At 32.3% G+C, this 12648-nt stretch overlaps 1 protein-coding gene across 3 annotated transcripts in view; it reads right to left on the bottom strand.

Annotated features, from left to right (window-relative positions):
* The window catches only part of LOC143055453 (sodium-dependent phosphate transporter 2-like), a 37417-nt gene extending 27281 nt beyond the window's left edge, over window positions 1-10136 (bottom strand). For 2 of the 3 annotated variants that reach the window (XM_076228598.1, XM_076228603.1), the window contains exon 1: window positions 10048-10136. The gene's annotated coding sequence lies outside the window, so the exon portion shown is untranslated. Of the gene's footprint in view, window positions 1-3453; window positions 3488-10047 lie in introns of those variants that run through there. The other variant, XM_076228601.1, reaches the window with a different exon arrangement.
* Between the last annotated feature and the right edge of the window lie 2512 nt (window positions 10137-12648).

The following is a 12648-nucleotide window of genomic DNA, read 5'->3' as shown; positions in this document are numbered from 1 at the left end:
GGTTCTCGTGATATTTATTGACAACATGTGGACGGTATTTCATAAATATAAAAATTATAGTGTTGATTTTGTGGTTTGTTTTGTTTTTTTTCTGGTTTTTTTTTGTTTTTTTTTAAATATCTAAGACCACAGTCAAATCTTGTCAGAGAAAGTAGACGACAAAAAAAACCCACACATATCTTTGTCAATAAATATACATATATGTGTCATTGAAAACGATATAGATCTATTCTCGGAAATGTCAATGTTTAAGTATATACTATCATATATCACACTGTGCTCTTAATTGTGCACATGTATCAAATAAATCGTCTTCTTTCATTTTTCGGAATTTCCAGGTTAATAAAATATGACAGATTTTACGTATAAGAAATATCTTAAGAGCTTACTATGTACAGCCTACATAATTATTCAAGATAAACAAAAGCACTCAAATTTTCCATGCATCCTTTCAAACATTCAACGCAGTATCTCACTATCTCAAGGGCACAAAACACTCAGTTTATAAGTGCATAACATGTAATACCTAGAGGTGAATAAAACATACTTGAACTGATAAATAAATAACAACATCAACTTTTATATTGATTAATAAATTTAGATAAAAAATAAGGAAAGTTTCAAAACATGAAAATCCTTTAAAATGTCTAGGAAACAAGTATTCTATCGACGGGCGTTCCGCTTTGCATATAATTAAGTTAAAAACTCGGAGAAAGCAACGATGTGCATCAGTGAATTCCAATGAGAGGCTTCGTCAGATTTATATATAAATTTTTGTTTTTATTGTTTTCCGTCCTCTTGGGTTTGGTGTAGGAGGTTAAACATAAACACATACAGCTGGTTTTTTTTGTTTGTTTTTTTTTATATCTCAGTTAGTTAGTTTAACACAATTATGTATAGTGGATTGAGAAACAAGTTTTGCAAGTTATATAAATCCCTTTCCACTTTGCGGGTGCGAGTGCTGCCTTGTAGCGGCATTATAACCTGCTCTTTTTCGAAATCTACAAGCCTTTATTAGGATGTCTTTAACGTGCAAGAGATATGGCTCTCTCTTAACAGGGGTCAGCCATTTATTGTCCCCTTCCGACGGACTATCATCGTTTCCTCAAGACCATACTTGCAAATGGTGTCAAAGGAGAGCCTGAAATTTTCATCCCGAACGGGAATCGAACCAGGAAGCCGTTTGTGATAGCAGTCGATGCACTAACCACTACACCACGGATCTCTTTTTTTTTTTTTTTTTTTTTTTTTTTTTTCTTAGACCACAATCAAATCTTTCAAGAAAAGTGAACGAAAAACAAAGAGTCAATAAATAGCCATATTTCTTTGTTAACCGGATATAAATCTATTCTCGGAAATATTTTGCGGGAAATGAAGAATTTGGACTTTTATTGCAAGGTATCGATGCCGATTCATGAGGTTAGATACAAACAGGTCATATGAAAATCATTTGAAAATGTTAAAAAAGTATGTTTAAATGGTGACATTTGAACTTTTATCATTGGAATGTCCTAACTCGATTAAAATTTGTCATTTTCACTCTGGGAACATCAGTACTTCAACATTAGCATCATAAGCATATGTTAAATGCTATCGGAAAAAATAACCTCAAATTTATGAAAATTAATCTTAACTAAACTATCTTAATATCATCTAAAATATTTAAACCAAAAAAATGTTAAGTATGTACAAATTTATGCTAGTTTTACGGAAGACACGGTAATGTGTGTTATACGCATTCGCTTGCTGTCAATCTGAGATACGAAGATTCACCTTTTCAGGTTGGTTTTACATGTTTGAAAGTAAAGGACAAAATGTATATTAAATGTGTTTTTTTTTTCTCACTATACCCTTAAAAGCATAACACAACAAACTAGAAAAATATACAATTCCATTGTTTAATTCAGGTGAGGGTGTAAATGGCAAACGTCCTCCATTGTAATCGAAAATAGTATTTTTTTAGCGCAAAATAAAGACAATTAATTAAATTGATCGGTTTTATTCAAACCGTGACAGGCAATTATGCTACCCCTTTCATGATTGGAATCAGGTATAATTAATACTTTTTTGGGGAAAATTCCTGTAAAAATTTAGCAATACGATAGTTGTTTTTCCATTCATAAGAATATACGATAGAAACAATTTGTCATGTTTCTTTTTCAGTGATCCTTTTTTGAACTATTTCATGATTTATCGGCTAATAATAAAGAATGTAACTTTAGCTGCAAATAGGCATAACAAACCGAAAAAAAAAATGATTTGAACACACTCCAGTAGATATGATATAAGACCACAACTGGTATGCAGACGATACATTACTACTTTATGTCTTCTTTATACTTTATGTTCCTAACATAGCAACACTTCTACCAATAAACAACTAAAACACAAACGTATAATTGTCGACTAGCTTGCTGCTTGTGTATATAGAAAAAAAAAGAGTTTTAACTTTAATGCTAATTTGAACATACTTATATACTTAATATTTAAAAAACGTTTCTTAACGTACATGTTAAAAAATTTTGATGTTCACTCAAGTAAGGCAGAACTAGAAATGACCATATATACACCTATCATTTAACACAATAATTTTTCCCGCCCAAAAAATTCATACGCCTTCGAACTACTACGTGAGAAGACAATTAATTCCCGATACACTTCGTGCCACGGAAATTAGGAAATCTTCTGTGTTTCTTGCGAACTTGATAAATTTGTGCTGTGTGAAAATCTAAATTATTTTTTTCGTTCCTATTATAATTTAACTTTTACAAAATTTGCGTTTCTAATTCCATGAAAATATTTATTAAATGTCCCTTCATTAATGTTTGAATTATCACAATCAATAAAAAAAATTCAAAAAATATCTGATCTTTTTTTTTTAAATAGATTTTTTTTTTATGTTTTTCCCTTCTCCCTTCGCTATACATAGCTGTATGGTAAAGCTCTTGCAAGTAATGAGGATATAATATAATGGAAAAACCCGCTTTTCTCTTTGCTATAATAAAATTATTGGTACCAATTTCTTGCACCAGATGCGCATTTCGACAGTACATGTATAAACTATTTATGAATGTCCCTTCATTAATGTTTGATTTATCACAATCAATAAAAAAAAAATCCAGAAAATCTCTGATCTTTTTTTTTTTTTAAATAGATTTTTTTTATGTTTCTCCATTCTCCCTTCGCTATACATAGCTGTATGGTAAAGCTCCAGAAAGTAATGAGTATATAATATAAATAGGAAAAACCCGCTTTTCTCTTTGCTATAAACTATTCATGAATGTCCCGCCATAGATGGTTTTATTTATCATAATCAATAAGAAAAAGAAAAATTATCAGATCAAAATTTAAAAAGATAGTAAAAGTTACATATTTTTCTCTCCTCCCTTCGCTCTACGTTGCTCCATGATCATATATACTTTAGGTAATGATGATATAATATAAATATCTTACCTGAGGTTTATGATCTACCTTTGAAGTTCATTACATAAAACCAGATTATGAATGACATTTGTTTATGCAACATATGTAGGTAGTAGTGAACATGAGTGTAGAAATATAACGTACCAATGAAAATAAAATGTATGCATGTGGTGGTTGTCTTCTGAATTTGATTAAACAAACTTTGGGTACGTCTATTGATGAAAATAGCTTGATGTTTGCTTTTAAAAGGTTCAATAAATTAGGTCAAAAGATTTCCTATAAAATGTAAGTATTAAGTTTTTTCCCCAGCCCAGTGGTCAGCACTTAATTTTGTACTGACATAAGTTATCATTGATATGGTCATATTTACAAATTAACTGTTTACAAAATTTTTTAATTTTTATAATACTAAGGCTTTTTTTTACCTCAGGAATAGATTACCTTGGCTGTATTTGGCAAAACTTTTAGGAACTTTGGTCCTCAATGCTCTTCAACTTACAGGGGCGGATGCAGGAATTTTCGAAAAGGGGGGTGCTAACCCAGGGCACCCAGGGCAAAGGGGGGTGCAAAACATATGTCCCGATACAAATGCATTGATCGGCAAAAATAAAGGGGGGGTGCGCACCCCCGGACACCCCCCCCCCCTGGATCCGCCACTGACTTAGTACTTTATTTGACCTTTTTAATTTTTTTTATTCGCGCGTCACTGATAAAGTCTTTTGTAGACGAAACGCGCGTCTGGCTAAATACAAAAAATCCTGTTGTCTATGATGAGTTTATTTTTCACAATTTTATGAGAACTGGTAACATATACATTATTTTTTACAAAAATCATATTTCATTTATGAGCATCGAACATTATTAATTCAATGTGTATTCACAACTTATTGCAACCTATCACCGACAATCGGTACGGGAAAAAATAAAATAACAAAAATATAGAACTTAAAAGGAAAATTCAAAAAAGACAATCCCTTAGCAAACTTAACACATCAAACGTCGCATGATTTGATACAGGTCTGAAATTCGAATTCCTTATACATGATTAAAAGGTTCACCATGCCCTAAGGTACAGAAGACTAAAAACGCGACACATCATTTAAGATATCAGGCTGGTAATTGTGTACGCAAGACTAGCTTTGCACTTATAAAGAACTCGAAAATGAAGTTCGAATAAAAAAAGTTAAAATGTAGAATATACATATAAGACCGATTTGGTGAGAGCGTCTTTGTAATCAAGTTAACAGGTTTGAAATATCTGTGGACCAAATGCCTATTTCCTGTTGAAGACTAGGGACTACTTCGAAAATGTTTTGGATAACACATAAAGCCCAACAATGACATTAGAAACTTGAGGGTCATGGAAAGTTAAACTTAAATCAAAACAGTGGCCGAGGAGACATCCCGGAAACAAGGTCAAAAGGTCTCACAAATGCTACAATTAATATATCCCAGGCTTTCCCTGAGAGGTGGAGTGTGAAAGTTTCAATAAACAAACGAGAACATGATCGATTAAAAATTCTGAAGTTATCATTTTCCAAAAATTCTCTAAATGTTCAGAGGTAGAAACACAAACCGAGAAACGGAAATTTAATTTCCTTTAACAGAATCATCTTGTTATAAACTATAAAAACGTATTCTACCAGTTGGAAAACATAACTTTAAACAAAAACCAATGCCATCACTGGTTGCATTACAGTAGTTATACTGGATACCGTATAGCGGGTTATTGTCGCAGGTGCAAACTATCGCGATTTTTATAGACTAAGCAAAACGAAATATTTTGGCGGTAATTATTTTGGCGGATATCAATATATTTGCATGAACACTTTTAAATTGGCGGAATTTATTTTAGCGATTTTGTTCTATCCACGAAAATGACTGAGAATTTACACCCCCGCGAAAATAACCCGATTAGGCAGCATTACATTACGCATGTTTGTTCATTCCAAAGACAGAGCTATTGAATGACATTACGTTTTTCTTTAATTCGATAGAAGTCTTGAATGTGTCCAACGAGTGTGTATATAGGAAGAACAACACGTAAATCTTTGCATGAGTTGCTTTTCTTTGTGGAAATATCTTAATCATGTTTCTCTGATACATCGAGTGTTGCTGATAAATAACTACAAAATATATCGAACAAAATCAAGTCACTGTTACACGTATATATATATATATATAAAACTATTAATAGTTTAGATATTATTATTATTCCTGCGCAATCTGCACAGATAAGTGTAAATACATGACGATATTCTGGATTTTGATAGAGACATTGTACCTGTGGTACCGCATACGGAGTTTCGAAGTTAACGATGTTCCATGGACTGATTTTGTGTTGCCTTATCTATAGTTTTGTATGACGTGATTCGTGGACTATTGATAGTTTGTTTGTTTTTGTAGTCTAGTGTTCCTGTATTCTGATAACTAGTATCTTTAATTCCTGATTTGTTTTTTTTAAATTTTCAAGAGTTTTTAAGACTTATCATTTTCAACTAGGCCTTCCTGAAAAATACTAAACAGCGGTAATGAATGGAACCGTCGTTCATACATAATAATGTGTAGGACTGGAAATGGCACACTTGTTTAATATTTACAATATTAACATCGATAAGAAATCGGTCACCTACATTATTAACTTGGCAATGAACTTGTAAAAGAAAATGCCTTTCCTACTAAGCACAAGAGGAATTGCTCTAAATACCATCTTACGGTTTTTATATGAAGTTATTATTGTATAAAACACAGAGATCCTTAAATGTATGGTTAACTATTTGATAAATTATGATAAACGAATTATTAAGTGCTGATAAAAGACAGAATTATCCAGTAACTATCGTAACACTGTTTATAAACACAGCACACCCATTTGGCACAACGACCTTGTAAAATCATGACTTGTAAGATTTGAGAATGTTGAAATTTATTTGCCTGTTTGTATCTTGAATTTGTGTCTCAACATGGTCAAGGTTCATAGATTATAGAATAAATCGTGACATAAAGGATTTGTGGAAATACATTTCCCTCGAAAGTATTGTACTTTAATTGTGTTTACACTGGACAAAATATTGACTACTTGTTATCGAATGGGCTGTGGTATAAATAAATGATTTGTACTTCGGTTAATAGTTGACCAGGGGAGAGAATCCTAAATAAAGGCAACAGTAGTATACCGCTGTTCAAAATTCATAAATCGATAGAGAAAATACAAATCCGGGTTACAAACTAAAACTGAGGGCAACGTATCAAATATAATAGAACTACGACACTACAGATACACAATACTGAAACGTAACACACACCGAAACGAACTATAATGTAACAATGGCCACTTTCTAAGCTTGCAATACAAATGCGGGAATGCAGCTAAAATTATTTTCGAAATTTCGATGCAACTATAAATACAAGGATGCTGAAAAATCAACACATCATTGTATTTCAATTAAACGTCGGAAAAATAGTCTGAAATTTCTGAAAAGTGGCAGCGGATTCGTCACTTACTATATAAATTTCGATAAACATGGATGATAATTATAGGTTTCATAACGATTTGAGAATGGGATATCTCTTGATATTAACGCTAGTTTATTGCTATTATTCAAACTAAATAACGAGAGTTGATATCAAGCGATATTCCATTCTCACAAGTTGCTAAACATATTTCTGTTATGGTCAACACTATCATTGTGTTGGATAAAAAAATCCACGAATCACGAATCGTTGATCTGGTCTTCTGCTCATTCCAGTATGACTTCATATTTTTTTTTCATGTGGCAAACTTTAACAGAAAAATTAAGACTTTCAGAATGTTTGAAAATTTGACCAAAAAAAAGACGATTGTCAGGCGAATAGTGTGAGTGTTTTGTATGTTTATGGTGAAATCACATATTTCCGTTGCCAAGGACGAATTGTAATTCGTCGTTATCTATGAAAGTCATCGATGACGTAAGGAATATGCAATGAAATGCTGTAATATAGTCTTATGATGCTGTATAGGCCAATCAAATTAACACAGATCTCCGTAACAGCTTTTTTTCGTATCACACTCTGTGTAGTGTGATAAGAGAAATATCTATTTATGACCGGGGGGGGGGGGGATTATGCAAGAAATAGAAAACAGGCCACAACCAAAACAGAATTCACATTCTTTACAAATACGACCGTTTAGAAATTTTTCTTTCCGTGTTTTTAGTGTTTGTGTTGTTTTTAGTGTATTTGAGGGGTACTATAATCGACGGATATAAAGAAACATGGACTTTTAATATATGCCTTATATATAGAATATACACGTTTAGTCATTAATATTTATAATGTTAAAATGGAAGAGTGTTTGAAGTCGTCAGGTTTGTCGAAAAAACGAAGCAGCGATTATTATCGTATTAAATGAAAAGTTGAAAAACTAAGTTGGTGGTAATGAGTCTTTGTTGCATTTTAATAGTACTCACTACACCTTACGCCATATAGTTTGTCAGGGCTTTTTTACAGGATACACTTGTTATGTGCGCAGATATCGGTATATTTATTGCGTACCAACTATTTAATGAGGTAGTTCATATAGAAAAAGCTCTCTTTAACTGAGAATATGTTTCAAGGCAGAATAAGGACCTGGGACCGGTAACAAGGAATTTTATTAAGAGAGGTCGTAAGTATTGAATTAAGGGGAAGATACGATAATTCGAAGATCACTCAAAGAGTGTGAATCAAAGCTCCCTCAGGTTGTTCGAAGATCGGTCTTTTTCCCCCTTTAAGTTGCATCGTACACGTAATAGTTATCAAGTTACGAGTTCTTGATAACTTTCCGGCGTCTCCATTTTTGGTTCCTCGCATAGAAATTAGAATTACCTCCAATGAATCATAAAAACGTTATAATGAACGATAAAATACGCATAACAATCAACTACCTATTTAATCTAAGGAAAACAATTCTGGCCTCAGACCACCATTATTTTCCGGCCCTTTTTTGATAAAAGTCAAATTGAATTAAAAAATTTGCACCGCTTCAAACATTATCTTATTTTAACTGCTTATAGAACATTATTATTCTAAAATAAATATGCTTGTCTCGGGACAATCCATCAGTGCTTTTTTTTTGAGGGCCCTATTATTCTCCAGGCCAATGGTAGGATTTGAATCGTGTATTAATGACGTACTAGGCTTATGTTTCTATCCTTCTTTCAATTCGGTCAAATCACTACTAGAATGGTTTACTTTTATGAATTGTAATTTGAATGGAGAGTTGTCTCATTAGTACTCATACCCCATCTTCCTATATTTTTCCACTTTAAACAATATGTTTTTTTTTCACATTTTAAAAGCCTTCTTACAAAACATAAAATCACAAAAATACTGAACTTCGAGGAAAATTCAAAACGGAAAGTCCTTAACCAATTGCAAATGGCAAAATCAAATGATTAAACACACCAAACGAATTGACGAAACTTGTCATATTCCTGACTTGTTACAGGCATTTTCAAAGTGTAAAAAAAGGATGGATTGAACCTGGTTAAAGTGCTGCACCTCTCACTTGTATGACAGTCTTAACAAATGCAATTATATTAATAACGATGCGTGAACAAAAAAGACACAAAAGGCAAAAATGTAAAAAAAAAATGGTAAACAACAACAACACGAAACCCACTTAAAACTGGGGATGATTTTAGATGATCCGGAAGGGTAAGCAAATCCAGCTTCATCGTGTTGCTCATTATATTACGAAGCCGATAAATAATCTAAGTAGTTAGGTCACATTCGTGAAAAAGGAACAGGACTATAGTTACGACATAATGAACATATCCAGTATCATCTGTATAACGGATATTCCATATTGGTTAACCAACTCATGATGGCTTCCATAAAATTTAAGAAGTGATGATTTAAACTTCACCATTTGGAACACTTGGTTTAAAATTGAAAAAGGTCACAAATTTCTCCTTGCTTTATATTTAACACTTCTCTCAACAAGCCAAAATTGTAATGATTTACAATAAAGAGAAACTACCATCCTCCATATACATGGCCAAGAAAACATTGATATATAATTTCCAATTCAGATGAATTGATAATTAGATAAAAAACAAAAAAGTCCTAAGATTCACGTATTAACTTTTTTAAGCAACTTGTTCTATTATTAACAAGTAAATGTACAGCTAAGAGTAGTCGGGACCACTCTTACAAAAAATATCAAGCGAATTGTTCTTGGTACACCCCTAAGTTGCTAAGTTTGTTTCAAGAACACTTAATAACTGACAAAAATTTAAGAATGATTTTGTGTTACCGGAATTAGAAAGAATGCTTTAAGGTAGACGTAAGAATCGTTCTTAAATCATGCACTTTTTCAAAACATTAAGGGCTGCCAATCATTCTAAGAAAGGTCTGAGGTTGGGTATTGTCACATTCTTAAACCTTAAGACGCCCTTAGACGTTCGTAAGACATAGGAATGCTTCTTGTTACCGGCCCCAGAATGAAAAATGTTATCCTTATACAACATTCGGCAATCCTCGGTAGAATCCGCTACTCTCTTTCTATCCAGATGAGGGTACAGAATCGGCCGAGTTGAGACGAATGCCTTATACAAGTGATATGATGTGGATGCGTATTGAAAATAGAAGAAATTATCGTACCTTCAGAGCTGATCATCTGCCAGTATACGTTTGTGTTCTGCTTCTCAGTTGTTTATCGGTCAGCATATGGTTTCAAATTGTGCATCTAACTGCAATTTTATGTTCAAAAACAAATATACCAAACGATAGATTTATAGCTTATTGAAATAAAGATACAAAAAGTAGTATGTATGCCATAAATAAACATATACCCAACATTGATAATTGTTTAATTTGAAGGCGTTGTATTAAGGTTTACATATACCTAGAACTGATCAAATTTATATTTCATTATTTTAGATTTAGCTTATTTATGATACCCTTAACTTGGTGTATTGTTCCAGTACTCCTTATAATCTATGATAGTTGAACTACCACTTTGAACTATTTTTTACTGAGTTTTGGCGTCTATCTTAAATTATAAGTTATAGTGGTAAATATTTTATGATCGAAGCCTATTGTTCACGTGCAATGCAAATACAAAACAGATATAAATATAAGTAAAATAAATAGCTTTTGACATTAAGATTTTTTGCCTTATCTATGCAACACTGGACTTTAAACCCGGTTTCTGTAATCAAATGTAATTCTACAAATAGTTAGATATCAACATATTGTAAATCAACTCGCAATAGAGTTGTACTTGATGTACCAACAATGTACTTTTTAAACATGTACTAGGTGTTTTTAAGTCAATGTTCATATGACATGAAACTATGGACACATTTTGAAAAATCTTTTAAGTTGGTGAAAAGTAAAATAACTAAAACACGGAACCTCGAGGAAAAATCAAACGGAGAGTCCCTAATCAAATAAAATTAAAAGCTCAAACGAATAGATTTGACAGCTGTCATATTCCTGGTAAGAGTGTTTTCTGATGTAGATATTGTAATTTGACGAACATATCCAATTTGGTCATTCTATCGCGAGCTTGACTTGTATTGCTATATATTGGATATTTTTTAACGATGGTAGACGCTTTCACAAATGCCATTCACTTAACAAATATAGAGTTAATCAATTGTCCATTCTAATATGTTTTTGGTAATAGTTGGGTTGCACATAAATAGGGTGATACAATTCAAAAGGTTACAATCAGAGAATAAGTCGAAGACTAACAGAAAATGCAATAGCAAAAAAGGACAAAGCGATAAGGAACAATTGACAAACACTACTGGTACTTGAAAAAGTAAGGAATGATCAACACGAACCCAGTCAAATTGAGAAAGATCTCGCTGCAAGTTTTGTTTATCTGAAATCGATTTTACATATATCCATATTGGTCAATCAATTTTTCCCAAACAATTAAGTTAAGAGCGAGAGGGACTGGGGGAGGGGGGGGGGGGGGTACCATTACGAACTACCAAATTTTCAATCGTTAATTCAATACAAAGTCTAATTCTAATACATGTCCGAATAAACAAAGTATTAAAACCGACACACATATATGTACAGAGGATAAATAAAAAAACTCATCTAAGATACCACGCTTATCAAGTTTTATTCAACTTATTATGAGAGAAACATTTTATATATTGAAACATAAAAAGGTATGAACTCTTTGACCAAAACAGAGGTGATATCAGGTGCTCAGCAAGGGAAGTAGTATGTGCATCTTTAGTCAAATTGGCTGTGCTGCTTATTAAGAGTATATGACTCATGATTATAGAAAAAAAGTCGAAACTTGAGTTTTGAAGTTTTCTAATGACACAAAATATAGGAATAGCCTTGAACTGGTCATGTTTTTTTTTACAATACCCTTAATTTATTGTATACACCTGAAGTTTATCATGGCTTTTAAATGATTTTATTATATGTTAACATTGGTAAACTACTTGTACCTCTAAGTACGCACTATGCAGAAAGGTGGATGGTGTTCTAAAACGTACATATATATGTTCTAAGTAGAACACTCGACATTTATACTTTTTTAAACCATGATCTTCAACGTTTTAAATGCAGGATAATCTTTTTTGAAACTAATTAATGAGAGGATTTAGATAGCAGGCAAAATATAAAAAAAACCCCAACAAAACAACAAATTAAATAAAACTAACACTGTTAACGATTTTCCAATAAATCACGTTATAGCTTTGGATGCACACGCAATGCATGCATATAATTTTAAATGACGTGATATTTATCAAGCAAATGCTTAACGTATTTTGATATAACATAGCGTTATTAATACAACTTGTACAAGTTTTTGCTTTGGAGTTTGAAGTAAAACTGAGTTAGTGTCTAATTAGTTATCAAAGGTACCAGGCTTATAATTTGATACACCAGAAGCGCATTTCGTCTACATAAAACTCATCATTGACGCTCAGATATATATAGTAAAACGTCAAACAAATATAATGTTGAAGAGCACTGAAAACCCACGTACATTTAAGAAAATTCTTCTTGTTTCATAATGCTTGTAACATTACTCATACGAGACGTGTACTGTAGTGCTTAAATGTAAAAATTAGAAAACATATAAATTGCTCACAAATGTTTTGAATTCTAAAAGTGTCCTCCAGAAAATATACTTCTGTTTCAGTTGAGTAAAGTAATTTTGTTCAATTCTTAAACAACTACCTAGATGCACGTTATGGTGTTATGTTGTTTGTGTTCAACTCT

This window comes from Mytilus galloprovincialis, chromosome 12 (assembly GCF_965363235.1).
Source record: "Mytilus galloprovincialis chromosome 12, xbMytGall1.hap1.1, whole genome shotgun sequence".
NCBI lineage: Eukaryota > Metazoa > Mollusca > Bivalvia > Mytilida > Mytilidae > Mytilus > Mytilus galloprovincialis.
The sequence above is the reverse complement of the archived record's forward strand: the minus strand, read 5'-3'. Positions and strand labels throughout refer to the sequence as shown.